This window comes from Podarcis bocagei (assembly GCF_964188305.1).
Source record: "Podarcis bocagei genome assembly, chromosome: 11".
NCBI classification, from domain to species: domain Eukaryota; kingdom Metazoa; phylum Chordata; class Lepidosauria; order Squamata; family Lacertidae; genus Podarcis; species Podarcis bocagei.
This window is the reverse complement of record NC_138136.1, coordinates 41,805,091-41,822,663: the sequence shown is the minus strand read 5'-3', so window position 1 is coordinate 41,822,663 and position 17,573 is coordinate 41,805,091.

Sequence of the window (17,573 nt, the reverse complement as noted above, 5' to 3'; positions counted from 1 at the left end):
GATTATTGGATCCTGTGGCACCTGGATCTATAGAGCAGTCCAGATACATAGATCCGTTGTACCCCTATCTGGAGGGATGTTCTTGAGGGTCAACAGTAGCAAGATCCCTGCTGGCTGTGTATGGGTGCCAATTGAGTGTTGTCACCGCCACAATCCCTGACTTGTGGGTAGGGTTGGTGTTTCCAGGGAAACTGTGAGGTGACTGTCATTTTCTGTTGTGTGTTTTCATCCTCCAGGAGTTGAAATGAGCATGCATTGGATCTGGTGCTGCTTCCTCTAGCACGGTGGTGTCATGGGCTTTGAAGACACTCAAACTCAGGATGCAAGGGAGAAATGTGCTAAGAGGAAGGCACGCCTGGCAAATCCACACCGTGATCAACTCCCCCACCCCCACTGTGGAAGGATGTGTGGATCCAGAAGTGGCCTCCACAGTCACTTACGGACTCATTGTTAAAACCGTGTTTATGGAAGACAATCTTACTCGGCTACGAATGGTCGCCAAAGAAGAAGGAGGTAGTGCATTTCTAGTCTTGGTGTAATGTGGGTATAGTATTGCTCTTTCATGCTTGCTTACAGTAGGAAGACCGGGTTATGCTCCCCCCTCCCCTCCCAAGGCTTGGTGGAAAAGAGGAAGGATTAGAACTAGGTAATAGATGTGGCCTTGCAAAGGCTTTCTAAAAGGCACCTCCAGGCATAAAGGAGCAACAAGAGAAGATGCAAATGAAGAAAGGCTGAGGGAACTTACCGGTAATCCCTTTAAGAAAATGTTTATGCTTGTTTTGAGCTCTCTCGGGCTTTCTTCATACGATTTGCCTTCCAAATCTTTCATCAACTCCCAAAGCTGCTTTTTCTTTCCATAACAGTCCCAGCAGCATGCTAGTGAAACAAGCAAGCATGAACTCAGCAGAGGGGAAAGCATCTGGAAGAAGAATTTGGAGTAAAAGAAATGCAGTCAGCCAGTAAAGGGTTAAGCACACGCTCCCCTGCTGCTTCTCCACTCAAAATCTCAGCACCCCAAAGCTGCTTTTCTTAATCATAAATAAAAACACAGGGTATGCATAATAAGTAATTTGCTCATTAAGTTCTTTTGGAAATATATGCACGTAAAGTTTAAGAGGTTGGGGTTTTTTATTTTAAAAAGTAATAATAATATAGAGGATGGCATTATACACCATTAGGAATTATCTAAATTATTTCCAACCATGATAGAGATATTAAAAAAGCTTGAGGCACTTTTGTCACATATTCTGGGATTGCTGTTTAATAGAAGACTATTGAGAAAAGGTTAATCAAATAACTGGAGAAACTTTGGAATTTGAATTACAAATGAATTCTGTCTCTACGCTCTGGAGCTATGCAAAGTATCAGATATGGAGATTTCTGAAAAGTTTGGTTTCACAGGTGTTAATAGGGGCCCAAATTAAGGTAGCTGAGATGTAGCAGTCTGAGAAGACATCAACCAGTGGTTGAGAAAAATATGGGAGATCATAGTAATGAAAAAAAAATTACTAAATTCATGCAGTTACGAGAGAGAAAAGTCAACTCAGATATGTCAAGAGAACTGGGCACTTTTGTGTCAATGTAATAATGATTATCAGCTACACCTGAATGGCTGAGCTGGCTGGGACTAATGGGAGTTGTAGTCCCATACACTAGAAGGACATCAGGTTGTGAGATGCCTTGGTAAGATACCATGTGGAGTGTGATGCAATACAATTGAATTCCATGCAATTCAAATACATTGGTGGGGGGGGGAACGTGAGGAGAGTGGACAATGCTTTGAAAATATGTCAAAAATTAAGCTACTCTGCCTCGACCTTGGTATTTTATCTGGGCCATCTGAACTGGCACATGCCGGTCGTGAAACTATGCCGCAGAAGAACAACTGCCAGGAATGTTGAAGAGCAGACCGTTAAAAAGAAGAAATATTAAGAGTAATAATAACAGGTAAGAAAGGAATGGAGCCGCATGCCGGGAGAACAACCAGCCAACCCACTCAACACAAAAACCTCCAGCTTGCTGTTTTTGCCATTAAGGGTCATTCTGTGGAAAACGTAATTACAATGCACTGAGAGAGGAATGGAACCAACCGAAACCAGGGGGGTGTAAGGTAATATCTCAGGCAGAAAGGAAAGCGTCACTGTGTTGGATAGATAAAGCATACCTTGCATTGACTCTCTGGCTATTTGTCTACAGGGGAATGTCAAATGAGCTCAGAGACGGGAGATTCCACAAAGATATCCTTATGCTGTGACTCAGATGCCTTCTCTTGTGTGGCGTTTTTATGATGGGGAATGCATCTTCTATGGGTTTTCCTTAAAAAGGTTCTACATTAACTAAGGGGATAATAATGCTACATTTTATAGTATTTATGTAATGGTGGAGAAGCTCCTGCACAGAAATTTGGCTTTACCATGAAAGGTGGGTAGAATTTTCAGAGGAAATTGCAACCCATAGGAAGGGGGTGGCTGATTCTTGTCTCTCTGTTAGGGATGGTCAAATCTGTTAAATTTCAGTTTCTTTCAGTTTTTAATTTCCCCATTCTTATGTTCGGTTTCCCACTTTTTCATACCAGTTTGCAAATTTTTCCTTATAAAATCCTCATGAAATTTCAGCAATGATTTTTTCCTAACATACCCATTTGTGCCAAATGTGTCCATTTTTTGCAAAGCAATTCCTCCAAATATAATGCAGGTTCCAGTGTTATTTTCACTGACTTTAATGTCTTTCCCACTATTTTTGTGAACACTTTATCCTGCTGTATCCAAATGCACATTACTTGATTGGAGAAAAGTGTTGCAAAATTCGGAGAAGTGTGAATCTCGAAGGATAGCGATGGTTCAGTTATTGTCTTTGTTTCAGAAAGTGTCTGAATAAGGGAGGTTCCTCTTTAAATGTGAGCTGAATCAAATTCCTTTCCCATCTCCAACAAGGATCCCCATGTAGATTGCCTGCTTTCGCGATTAGGCTTATGGGAAAAGCTCCACAGAAAGAGAGAGATAATCTCTGTGTGCGTGAAATTCATGAATGAGACTGTAGGCATCATGTGTGAGAATGGACATGTCTGTTTTGTGGCAAGTTATGTAGATGTGCATGTCTGTGTGTGTGTGTCAGAAAGTTAGGCACAAAGAAAAGTGATCACTGAGCCGTAAAAAGAAAAACTTAAACACTGGGATTTCAGTTCACAGATCACCTACATCACTGTCTTCTTTAGCCTTGTTTCCTTTGACTTGTTGGACCTTGATTATCCCTGGAAAATTTGCCCGAAGCCTTTTTATTGTGCATTCATTATGGGATCGGAGCAGTTTGTATGTGATCCTGACCAACTCCTAGGGGCTGACAGGTCTTTGCCCTCCCCATAAAATATTTAAGGGGGCCAGGCCCCCCCAAAGTTGATGGGTGTTGCCATTCAAATTGTGTGCATGCACCATGTCATGTGATCAATTATGCAGTGCAGGGCTTATCTGCCCCCCCCCCAATATTTTATTCAAGTTGCCACTGACTTCAATACTGTTTGCACATGCAAAATTGCTTCATTTGCAAGCAGTGCATGTCCTTTAGATTCCTGCTGAAATCTTGTAACTTGTACTACCACAAATGCTCCACATTTGGTTGTTTTTGGTCCTGCCATAGTGCAAGAGCGCCCCTCCCGATGGCAATAATGCAACAAGATTGCGGAAGCATCATAGAACAAGGAATGATATGTGGAATGATATGTGGATGGTCCAATAGGACTCCAGCACTCATGCACTATTTTTTCATTAGTGGCATGTTGCAGAATACAGCCACAAAAAATAAAACACCAGTCCTGAGGGATCCTTGGTGGTCTGCTTGTCTTTCACTTCCCCCCTGTTCCAGTTCCATTGCCCAAATCCCAGCATTTCTACATCCGGGAATGCTTTTTATTGATGCCATGTTTGAAATGGCAATCAGTCGCCAAGTATTGGAAGACACAAGATCTACCTACTCTGGAAGAATGGCAGATGAAGCTGATTGACTGTATGGGACTGGCAGAAATGACTAGCAGAATCCGTGACCAGGGAGAAGAGTCAGCAGAAGAAGACTGGAAAAAATTTAAGGACTATTTACAAAAATATTGTAAAATTAAGGAATGTTGAATGATGTTGGATTGAAATTAAGTGGTTTCAAGCTGTAATTATGATAAAATGGTTTTCTTTTTGTAAATAAGAATTTGAAGTTATAACAATCTAAGATGTTGGAGAGAAAATAAGGTGTTTCTTTTTTCTTTTTTCTTTTTTAAGCTGTAATGCTTTGAGATAAGGATTTGCTGTATAAATAATTTGAACTGGATATACAAGAAGGGGAGGTATGAGGAGGTCGGGGAAATAAGTTATGAGAAAATAAGTTGTGAACGTTATGTGTTTTTAATGTTTTTATGTTTGCTTTTTTCTTTTTGTTTTGTAAAAAATTGGAAACTCTAATAAATATATTTTTAAAAAAAAAATGAAATGGCAATCAGTGCTACAGAAACTACCTTTAAAAAATAGGTTTCTTCTCCGCCCCCCAATCCTTTACAGGCAGGCATAAGGCATTCCGAATTTTAACTCCTATGTTATGTACATAAGGGAATCCTATCAAGTTGGCATTTGACCTGCGTTGATAGCAGCTCATTATTCAAACCAGTTTGCTGCTGGTGGTTTTACAGACTGTATTATTTGAAGGGGGAGCTGCTCAGCCAGAAGGAGACAGATATACCCATGATTTGGAGAAGAAATCAGCACAAAACACAAACGCAGTCACTATGGTGAATGAGGTTTGGCTCAAGCTGTTGGATCTCTCTTCAGCAAGGGTGGTTTGTTTGGCAAGTAGTACATGAAAACTCAGATGTGGGAAGCTCAGATTTCATTTCATTAGGAGGCAGCTGCAAATTGCTATCTTTCTTTCAAAATATGTCCACCACCCCTCAGCGAAAGGGACTAAACTGCCTCCAGTCTGGGTGAAGAGTAAATTGGAAATAAATGAGCACTCCAGAAAGGGAAAGGATAGGAAAAAAGAAAAGCGGAATGCATGTGATTGCAGAGCAAAATTTAGGGTGGTATACAGCTGTTCTTCTTCTGAGCAGATCCCTTTGTTGCCATCTCTCTCCTTTTTGGAGATTCATCATGACCCTTGTTCTGACCTGGTAAAGTATGCCTCTGTCATGCCTAGTTGCACCCTAGAGTGCCCAGCAAGCTTCCTGCGTGAGCAGAGATTTGAACCCAGAACCAAATCAAGACCTTCCTCCACTCCAAGGCATTTGATGCGATGGGAGAGCTGCATCCATGCCATAAGAAAACACTGATTAGCCTTGACGGTTTGTCTGCTGGGGTGAAGTGTTTGTGTTATTGCTTATACTTCTGTATTACTGTTTTTACTTTTTAATCTGCTGTAATATGCCTTGAGTCATCTTCTTCTTCTTTAGAAATAAGAAGTGTAAGCAGCTAACAAACTAACCGTAACTGACTTTTTCCATATCCAAAATCAACCCTCTAGCCCGTGGCTAGATAAACTAAGGCCTGGGGGCCGGATCTGGCCCAATCGCCTTCTCAATCCGGCCCGCAGATGAGCCAGGAATCAGCGTGTTTTTACATGAGTAGAATGTGTCCTTTTATTTAAAATGCATCTCTGGGTTATTTGTGGGGCCTGCCTGGTGTTTTTACATGAGTAGAATGTGTCCTTTTATTTAAAATGCATCTCTGGGTTATTTGTGGGGCATAGAAATGCATTCATTTTCTTTTTTCAAAATATCGTCTGGCCCCCCCACAAAGTCTGAGGGACAGTGGACCGGCCTCCTGCTGAAAAAGTTTGCTGACCCCTGCTCTAGCCACTATTCCACACTGCCCTCCCTTGCAGAGCTTTGCCATTCCAACCTCGGAATCCTACGATCGGTGAGTTAAGTGACACTGAGTGCACATGGCCCAACAGCATTACTGTGCTTACAGTTACAATGCACTTAGAGCAACTCACCAGCATTCTTGCCACACAATAGAAAGCCTTCAGATCTGGGAGGCCACATAAAGACGTGCAAAGACCTCTGTTGATTGAACTGCTTAATAAAAAGCTGGCACAGTTCGGATATTTTAATTTGTGTCTGGACTTGCCTCGGAGCGAGAATAATATCTAAGCAATGTCGCCCTTAATTGAGGCATGTGGGTGCAGAGTTCCCTCTGTGCTTATGAATGCTCCATGTTGTGCAGTGCATACTTCGGCTGGCTCTCACCCTGACCTGAACTTTTAAGTACAGCTGAGAGAGAGAGAGAGAGAGAGAGAGAGAGAGAGAGAGAGAGAGAGAGAGAAGGGGGGAACAACCATTTCTAGATCAGCGTAATAGAATCCCTAGCATATGCATTTCTACACGAAGGGCTGTAGAACAAGGGCAGAGATAAATATGGTCCTTGATCCTTTGGGGAAGTTCTCAGAATAGTTCCATTGATAGATTAATCTACTGCTCCAAGTCTCCATTGATCTAGCTGCAGCTTCGCGAACAGAGAGTTATTCACAATGCCCAGATAATGGCTCCATGTGTGTACAACATGCTGGCAAGTGACTGGGTGGAGGGGACACACATAAACCAACGGGGAAAGAGAGTTCGGGTTCCATTTAGAGCTTAACATGAGAAAATTGTGGCTATGTCTTGGGCATACACCGCGGATTCTAGGATGTCCTCTGCTTAGCATTCATGAAAACACCCCATTGTTCCTGGGGCGGGAACTAATTATTTAAGAAGGGATTTTTGCACAGCACGATGACTGAACACCACTTCCCTGCTATGGTCTTCATTTCGAAGCATTCTTTCCTGTGGCTCACGTTCTTCCCTCTGAGCCCTGCTGGGTTTGCTGTGCCAAGGTATCAAAGGGGGAGAGGAGGAAAGCAGTGCTACCAGGTTTGATGGGGAATGAAGATCGTGGGCAGGGATGGAGCCTTGGCAAACAGTAGGCTCAACCACCTAAGGCTGCAGGTGCACCTACAGTTTACCCCTTATGTAGCGACAATTCCCAGCAACAAATTACTATTCCCAGGTGGGTGAGGAAATGTGCTCGAACTGTATGGTGCGTATGCAGCTTTTATGTTGAAAGAGAAATAAGGGGAAGGGACATTGTGTGGTCTGACAAGCATTGCAGTGTGAAAGGAACATTAGAAAATAGGTTTTCCCATTGCAATCAGGAAAACCAATGCAATATTCCCCATGCTTGAATGCAGCCTTGGTATCAATAAGGCAGCTTCCTGTGTTCCTTTGTTCCTAGTTCAACTAGGGGAACTGGAATAGGCAAGGCATAGAATCATAGAAATGTAGAGTTGGGAGGGACCCCAGGGGTCATACAGCCATCCCTGGGTGGGCTTGAACCACCAACCTTCTGGTTAACAGCCAGACACATGGATGCATTGTGCAAATGCTGCCAGGGAAAGGGTTATGCACAGCCTTCACTTGTTCAAAACCCAACAGCAGTTATTTTTGTTAGAGGCATGTGCATGTCACATTAACAGGAACTGCTGTATGACAGGAATTCTTCTTCCCTCCTTTAAATTTCCTTCAGTTCCACTGACCTCTAGGTTTGAAGGAGCTTTGTGGCTGAATCACCAGCCTGCCAGCAGTAAATGTTGGAGATAACGCAGAATATAAGGTGTCAGTGGATATGTCGTACCCAGGTTGGATCTGAGACTAAGTAATTGCCTCAGGATCAAAGTTCATCTGGTGGTGCACTCTTGGAAGAGAAGGTTTAGGAATAACTTGTGAAATTAAGCTATGCAGGCTGACAGCTGGGTAAGACAGAAACAGCCCACTTCACTGGTGAGCTAATGTCAAATATTCTAGCGAGTCTGCTTCAAATCCAGTCATTCTTTCTTGCTCCCATCTTGTGCCCTTTTAAAGCACACTTTACTTGAATCAATGCAATTCAACAATCACTCAGTGTTAGGAAGACTCATCTTCTATCCCTTATAATTATTATTTTTTATTTTTACCTCCCAGCTTAAAAGATGATGCAATTGAGAAAGCACACAAATAGGTTAGCATGGCTGTTCTGGGCAATAACAATTTCAAATACTGAAAAGGTTATCTGTGGTTATTAAATCTGTGAATCCATTACCAAGGTTTTCAAATTTAACTAGACCTTTTAAAAGGAAAGAGCTATAAGTCTTTATCTGTTGTTCACCTACATCATCCGTATGGAATCTCTGGGCCTTCAGATCTTGTTGGACCACAACTCCCACCATTCCTGATCACTGGCCATGCTGGCTGAGGCTGATGGGAGCCAGAAACACCTGGAGTTTCCTGCCCTTATTATCTCCATCTTATTCTCAGGTTTCTCCAAATGGTAAAACATTGGGCCTAGTTCTTTGAAAGGCAGGATTACCAACTCTTCTCCTTTTATTCATCACGATAAACACTGTGATGGTTTTTCCTCAGAAACCTGAACATTGAAACTCAGAGGTTCCTCAGAAACCTGAACATTGAGACTCAGAGGTTCTTAAACCTTGCTGTTGATACAGACTTGGGAAGGGACAAACGTTTTAGACAAGAGAGAAGCATCCCAATATGTGCCTCAACCACCTGCAGTCTCAGGTGGTACAATTCAGCAAGGACTATTAAACTGCATGCACTTTTTGCACATTCAAATCAACTATAATTGTTGCTTGTGCATACCTTTCCTTGTCAGAAGCAGGAGACATGCAGCAGAGGACAACTATAAACAAAGCATCAATATGACCACTGTCAGAGGCAAAATGCTAGGCTTGATGGACCTTTAGATGAATGGGACATTTCTCACGGTTCTAAGATGGCAGCTTGGAGTAGATGCTCTTTGGCCTCCTAAGAACAGCCCTGCTGGGTGGGCCTAAGAGTCCCTCTGGTCCAGCCAGCCCAATATTTCCAGATAGTCCATAAAAAGGGCATAGTCTCCCATCGTTTGTCCATAGCATGTGGTAACGTTTAAAGGCATATAGAGGTTCCGTTGCCTTCCCTAACCTTATGCCTTCCAGATGTTGTTGGACTATCACTCCCATGATCCCTGACCCCTGGTTATGCTGGGTGGGGGCTAGTGCAGTTGGAGTCCGACACCATCTGGGAGGCACCAGGTTGAGGAAAGTACCATGGCTAACAGCTGTTGACCCCACTCTGAAACCATCTAAGTGAGTGACAGTGAATCCCATATGTTACTTTCAAATTACATATAGAAGAACTTGGGGGAAGAGGGCTATTGCAGATGTTGTGCTTGACACTTTACTATCAATATACTGTACATTCTTTGTGTGCCAATGCTGGTCTTGGAATAACTAAGCAAGGAGGCCTGAATTCCACCCCAGTATCTTACTGTCTCGTGTCAAGCGAAGCCAAGCAAAATGATTTCAGCAATGGCTCCTACAACGTGACCTCCTATTTTAGATGTATTTGCTATGTCTCTACTTCACTCCCTGTTAACTTTAACTGCAGTGTGCTGTGCAGCATCTTGGAGTTTATCTAATCTAGGGTATTGTCATATAAACCAGTGGAACAAGTTGACTGGAAAGGTTTGCCTCTGTTTAGTTTTAGCATCGCTATGAAAAAGACTGGGGTTTGTGTGCATTGTCATTAAAAGGAGAGGGAGAGAGAGAGAAAGAAACATATTCTACAACTATGTTGATCTAGGAACTATCGTTAAATTGAAGTCTTTGGGGTCAAATGACTGAGCTTGTCCCAAAGAATGTTACAAGCAAAATCTGGGCCATACCTTCAATCCATTAACTTTATTTCTCTTTTCTTTGCTACTAATACTTTTGGGGGGCTGCTTTCTTGCTAGAATCAAGTAGTAGAGATAACTATAGCTCTGGTATAATGTGGAACATTATCAAGGCGTTTGCCCTAACCCCCCACAAAAATTGGTCCCATGACACAATCACAATTATCTGCAGCTAACAAGTCCTGCCAGAGAAACACTTTGGATACGGAATTCTTCTAGAGAATTCTAGGATATGCAAAGAGCATGTCAGAGCATGACAGGAACTATCCAAACTACCCTTTGCTAGATGAGGAAGCACACCTGTTTGTGTTGCCCTGGTGGCCAATATTCACACCCATGTCTTCCACCCGCTCCTCCATCTCCTCCCCATTGGAACCTACCTGTAATGTTTCTAGGTACCATGCATGCATTGTAGTATCTTTAAGGTCATCAATCTCATGCAGCCTCACTTCTGGTCCAGGCACCCCCATGTCTTGTCAGACTGGCTGGGATGTCACAAGGAAGCAGCCTGCGCCCACCACACTTCCCTTACAGCATCCTTCTCCTACCTGGATAGCTCAGTTGGTTAGAGTGTGGTGCTGATAATGCCAAGGTTGCAGGTTTGATCCCAGCATGGGAGAGCTTCATATTCCTGCACAGCAGGGGGTTGGACTAGGTGATCCTCAGGATCCCTTCCAACTCTACAATTCTATGATTCCTGAACAGGCTAGTAGAGGCTGGTGGGAGTTGTAGACCAAAGCATTAGGAGGGCAGCAGGTTGGGGAAGGCTGAGCTACGGCATTTGTCGTGAGAGTGTAAGAAGATAAAACAGACAAGTTCGCACTTATATTTCTAGCAACCCATTATGGGTGGGAAAGAAAACAGGAAGACAGTGGCACTGGAATTAGCCCAAGGCTTTGCTATCTTAAACAGCTATAATTCACAGAAAGGATGAGGCTCCTCCATTATATTCTGTCTCTGACAGCATTTTCTAGTTGGCCAGCTCTTGCTTTTGCTGTCATTGGGCTTCTTAAGAAAACATTCATTTAGTGATTTTATATCCTGCCTTTCAATTCAAGTAGAAAACCCATAATGGCTTATAATATATCAAGCAGAGTCAGTACAAAATAATATAAATATACAAACAGAAACCAGAATAAGGCACCGACTATCAAAACAATGCTACCCCTGCTGTTCCACAAATTATATCCTTAGCCTAATCCACAACAATCAAAAGCAAACTAAATCGCAGATACATGCCTCATGCAAGTTCATTTGCTCATGTTTATCTCATTGCACTTGGGCTGAGTTGTTCAAAAGCCTCTCTTTGCATGTTTATTTCTTGAAAACCCTGGATTAGGAACGGTGTGTCCACAGGATTTCTTCAGCTACAATTCCTCCAGCACAGCTCTTTAAAACAGAAACTAAGTTTCAAACCTTGAGACAAATTTGGTGACACCCAAGTTAGCCTCAGAGCTCAACATTTACGACGATTCTCTGCAAGCTGGGTGTCAACTCATTTTCAAAAGGCATGGGAAATAAGGTTAAGGGATGCTTGCAGCTTAATAGCGTTAATTATGATGGGCTGTTCTTTAAGGAAAAAATAGAAGGAAGTTTTCTGAGCTGAGGGCAGCAGAGCTTTCTAAATCTATTTTTGATGACAGGAAAGCTCTTAAGATGATATCTCATGCTACGCTTTAAACATTGAAAAGTATCTTTTCAACATGCCTTCAGTTTAATAGCTTGGTAAATAAAAAAATTCAAAAAGGGTTTGGCACAGCACCCTGTTATATAGCACTTGGCACAACTTGTAAGAAGAATAAAGTATAGCTCAGGTGTGTGAATTTGGCACCATTTTCTCTCCTAAGGAAGATAGGTGTCTGGTGGCATGTCAGAGCTTATCACTCCTAAAAGTCACTAAGGGAAGAAACTCCAACACTTAACTCTTTATGGAATATAATTTCATGGGTTACAATAAGGTCAAAGTCATTGTATAATAAATGCACACTGATCTAGACCTCTGCAATCAAGTCCTGTGTAACTTCGCAGTAAAAGCTGGCCACTTTACAGAATTTGAAAATTCTCCACCATTTTTTTGTGGTGGCCACCAATTTCCCATATCCTCCATAATGCCCTTAAACAACATATTATGCACAATATAAGAATGCAAAATGGCGGCCAGGCTGCCAGCACAGTTGCTGATAATATCACACAACATCTTAGGGGGGGGGGGAGAATGAGTGAAGCCATGCTACTGCCACAGCTAACGGTGAGCCCCACAGCCAAAGAACTGTTGTAGAATTTCTCTTCCCTCAGGAGAAATGTGGTGAAATTGTGTCCCCCCCTTAATTTCTCTGACCACTAATAGGGTAGACAATTTCCAGAGACCATTTGCGTGCATCTCTAAATTCTATAAATATCAAGGCGGCATCTTGAAAAAAACAAACACATTTATTGTGGGAGAAGCTTTCATGAGCCAGAGCTTGCTTCATCAGATGGCTCACAAAAGCTTCTGGCGTCATAAAGTTGATTATTGAGATATTATTTTATTATTTTTGTCCGCTGATATTAACGTATAAGTAGATATGCATACAGAAAGCTACATGGAACTGTGGTCTACTGCTGAAGCAAGGCAGATCTGGCCCTGTGGAAAACCGCCTTGATAGGAGGTTGACCGGCAGCCATACATCAGCTCCTTTGAGCTGTTTGGAGAGAGTATAATAGATTCCCCAGTCCAGCCGAAGTTAGGCTGAATGCAAAGAAATGGAATATGCTAGCCATTACTAGCTCAAGCATGCAGTCCTATACTCAGTTCTATTCAGGGGAACTTCTAAAATGGGCACCTTATGTCACCATCGTCACCAACCACATTGCAAATTGCATTATGGGTAGCCTGTTCTACATGGTGAGTCAGCAGTGCTTTGCTAGTCTACACTGGACTGGCTGCTGCAACTGGATTTAAATTCACAGAAAACACTACAAACCAGATATATGGGAATAGGCAATGGATAAGAACACAAGATGAGCTCTGCTGGATCCGGCCAAAGGCCCATCTAGCCTAGCACCCCATTTCCCACAGTAGGCAACCAGATGGTTGATTATAGGAAGACCACAAACAAGACATAAGACACAGCCCTCTTCTGTTGAAGAAATTGGTATTCAGAGGCAGCTCTGATACCAGGAGTAGTTTATAGGCCTCGTGATCACTAGAAGCTGTTGTTAGCCTTACCCTCTATGAACTGTCTAATTCCTGCTTAAAGCTATCTAAGTTGATGTTCATCGTTACATTGAGTGGCAGCCAATTTAGCAGTTGAAAGTTAATTCAGCCTGCAATGAAATTGCAATGTGTTGTGTAACTGAACATGCTGAGTTGCCTTATTAAACTTCAAAGCTCACCTAAATTCAAGGTTAAGATATATGGGGTAGGACACACCCCTTCAAATGATTGTGCCTGGATATGAAGTGATGCAAGTCAGTAACACTTCACCTGCCATAGACGTCAAAGCTGTAGTATGAAGTTCAAGAGACACAAAGCCCAGGATAATAATAGGCTGGTGCTTGGGCGGCTATAATCACTATACAGGCAGAGGTCATTCCAGGCCAAGGTCTGGATCTGAGTAACAGTCTAAACAAGATGTCAAACATAAATTGGGGATCTCAAGGTGAGAATGAAAACAACCAAGAACCAGACTACCAAGGTGTCTGGCCAAGCACTGGGTATCTTAAGACACCTGACAGTTCAGTAGCCAAAGCTAAGCAGGTATGGCCTTGTAAGGTGTCTGGATGGGAGATGCCCATGTTTGGCATCAGCGGGCAGCATCTCTGGGAAGCTACAGGATCACTGCTGATGCCTGCTTTGAAAGCCCTCCTTTTTAAAATCGTACCACCAACACTTCAAAGAACATGAGCAGCGCCATTTTGATTTCCCGCAATTCCCCTGACGTAGTATTGCTTTAGGCATTCTTTCAAAACAAGATGTACATGTCACGATGGTTTAGTACCAGGTTCAGGGAAACAACCTTTAAAATAAAAAAGGGGGCAGAGAAGAAGGAGGAAAAAGAAATGCTGCAATGCTTCAGCAAGACATTTTCATTTCAGCCACATAGGAGATTTTTAGTTGTGCAGCAGCAACCAAGAATGGCCATTTACAGGTTACACTAGAGATGCGCAGGGATTTCGTTTGGCCTGTATTTTTAAGCAAGAATGGGACATCCCATTCTAATATTTGGCCTGGAGCACAGTTATCCTTCAGCTTTTGTGTGGCTCACTAAAATGCAGGTGCAAATTATCGTTTTAGGTTAAAATGGGTACAAAAATATGTATTTTAGGGTACCCTGGATACAGAAATGCATAGAAAAATGTATTTTCTGGGGTGAAATACATTCAGAAATTGATGCAAATAGATTTTTTAAAAAAAGATGGATGTAACAACAGGATGGAACAGAATTATGTATGAGCACGTGAAACTGACAAACCAGAAATAGACTGATATATCCCTAGTTTCTTTTGTCTGACACAAGATACATGGATGAGCTCTTCCACTCAGTTCTTTAAAAAGGGGGCTTTCTGGAGCATAATTAGCTCTGTAGCTCCAGGTTTATTTATTTTAGATTTTTGCATCTATCAGGCCAGTTCCTAAGGTATCACCTCCAGGAGGAAAGGAAACCACTGGAGTCTTCAGGCATAATGAGTTGCTGACTCTCTAGCATGGCTATTGCCAATGCAGCTTTCTCAGCAGAGCAGCTGGATTTGGGATATGAGCACAGCTTTACAGCACTGATGGATTTTGATTTGCATTTTGCCTGTGCAGAACAAGCTCCTAGTTATGTAGGTCATCATATTTTGCAAGATGAACACCGATGCTCGGTAAATGACGGAAAGGAAACCACATCATTTGTATGAAATTGGAGATTGCTGGAATGGAAAGAAAGGGCAAAGAGAACGGCATTGGCATTCAAAGTTGCTGTTGGGTCATGCTTCCCTTGCCAGGCTAGGATATGGTTTTACGTCACTGAACCCTGGTGGAAAGGTTAGATCCTCTGTTCACAAGTTGCCACCTTGGGCTGCGGTTTCATAACAATGCGTGCAGGCGTGCCTAAACATCCGTTGTATTATTCAGCTGCATGTATCAGCCAACATAATCTCTATCCATGCTTGAGTGAATAGAACATGTAAACCTGAACAGTTTAATGTACAGCAGAACATCCTGACACCCAAGCAGGGAACCTGTGCAAATTGCACAAGGGGAATGGCCACAAAGAACACCTTTCTCTGTGAAGTGGCCTCAATTGCTCTGTCTCTTTGCCTTTCCCTGCCCCAAATACTCTCTCTCTCTTTTTCTTTTTCTTTTTTTTTTTCTCTCTCTCTCTCACACACACACAGAGAGAGAGGGTGTGTGTGTCAAGATGTTCTGCTGTACATTAAACTGATCAGGTCTACACTTGCGCATTGCCAAAAAGGTTAAATGCATCCTGATAGAAAGAGGACCACAGATGATACAGACTTGCATAAAGTTAGCACATCCTCATTTATAAGTATATAAATGTCATATCCTCCAACATGTTGAGTCCCAAAATTGGGATGCTCGTCTTCCCATCAGTGCTCCTGCTCAAGTGACATGACCCACACAAGATCACAAAGCCCAAAAATGCAAAAAATTTAGGCACCGGGGGGGGGCTCGGGGGGGGCATGATCTCACCATGAAAAAATAAATGCTTTGTGTGTCCATGTTTAATCTTGCCTGTTTCTAAAATTTATTTATTAGTGCATGTTTTTCTTTTTGTAAATCGACCAATGAATAAAATAAAATGGGGATTAAGAATTTGTCTCAGTGAAAGGTGGGTGTGCTAGGTCCTGTTGGTGCAGTGGGGGTAGAAATGCTCCCGGGGGGCGGGGAGTGTGAGAAATGTCCCTGTTTTTATCTGAGGAATGTTGGAGGGTATGAGGTTGTTCTAACTTCACAGCATTTTTTCTGCAAGCAAAGACTCTGCCCGATTTCAGCTCGAAACACATCTACACATGGCATACTGACCTTCCTACTATATTGAGAGCATATATCAAGTTGCAGAGAGACAGCCATGTTGGGGCACGTTCTATATGTTATTCAATCAGATCCATGTTCAGATGGCTCAACTTTAATTAAATAAAAGACCTAGAAGTATTAATTGGGTATACAATATGCCTTCCCCTCCAGTATCTTTGGAGGCAATTTTGAGTGGGGAAGTGACGGGGGAAGGAATTAAACCCCAGCGCCACAGCTCTGATGCAACTGGCACCCCTCCACCAAGTAGCTGCTTTTCTGTATTAGAAGAACTGTCTGCAGACCCATTCACGAATGCTCCACATAATGTGTAGTGCAGGCTTCCTCAAACTCGGCCCTCCAGATGTTTTTGGCCTACAACTCCCATGAGTAGCAGGACCAGTGGTCAGGGATGATGGGAACTGTAGTCTCAAAACATCTGGAGGGCTGAGTTTAAGGAAGCCTGGTGTAGTGTGTCCTTTAGTCTGTTTCCGCAAGCCAATGAAGTGGGGTGGTAGTGGAGGAAGTATTTACTCACAATATTTTCATACCACTTTTCAGTCAGAATGCTTTCCATTATAATTGCAAAGATGACTTGATCTTTTAAGGCAGGCATGGCCAAACTTGGCTCTCCAGCTGTTTTGGGACTACAACTCCCATCATCCCTAGCTAACAGGACCAGTGGTCAGGGATGGTGGGAATTGTAGTACCAAAACTCCTTGCCCTTATCATGGAACCAGGATTTCAGCTGTAATATTTCCACAGCTGTCACAGCTCCCAAAGATTGTACCCAGGTCAGGATTTCAATCCTTCTCTTCTCTTTGGCTGCTGCTCTTCTAGCATTGTTTTTGTTAGATGGGCTGCCAGGCTTCTATTGCAAATCACTGTTTTCATTGCCTGGCCAGCCTGCCATAATAACACACTGCAATCTGAAATTTGGCAGCGCCCAGGCACGCACAAATCTCTCACACATACACCTGCAAAATTCTATTTCTCAAGCTTTTAAATGCAAAAAGGAAATAAATCTGTCTGGCCTCCTGATTTCTGTGAACTCACGATCCTAATATTAAACTAAATATCCACCCACTGCCACAAAATCAGCTAGCATGTTTAGCTTTCTCTCCCCCTCCTCTTCCTCAATGCCTCACAGAACTTATTTCTGTCATTCTGAGATAATATTATGCATTTTCGCTTCCAGCAGCAGCTGACAATGGTAAGGTGAGAAACACAGAATATTATGACACTGATAAAGCACTTGGAGACTAGCCATACAAGGGATTTTGACAGGCAGATGGGACAACCCTGCTGTCAATCATCTGGTCTCATAATCCTGTTGCATGACTGACAGCTGAATTGGCCAAACACACTTGTCAAAGTTTAGCCACTTTGCCAAAAATGGTTTCCCGCCTCTGTTCCACAAGACCTTTTATTTTAGCAAGTGGGGAGATGTTCAAACAATCATCTTTTTCAGTGTTTAGCTTCACCCGCAGATCTCAGCTACAAACTCCAGGGTCATGACTAGGTACAACATTTCTCAAACGGCACAGCCACAAATAGACACTTTGCCCTGGCACATTTGCACAAGGAGAGTGGCGAAATCTCTCTGTGAAGTGGAACTCTGAAAGCTTTTTCACAGCAAGGTCCATTTCGGCTCCGTCTTGTTGACACAGCAGAGCCGAGACTCTCCAGGAATCCAGACAGGGGTCTTTCCCAGTCCTGCTTGGAAATGTCAGAAACTGAACCTTGGATCATTTTCATGCAAAACATGTGCTTGACCACTGAACTACTACTTTTGTCTTTTCCTGCTAGTCATGTGGACCTAACAATGCCAGCTGAAGAAGGCACATACCTGGGCTGTA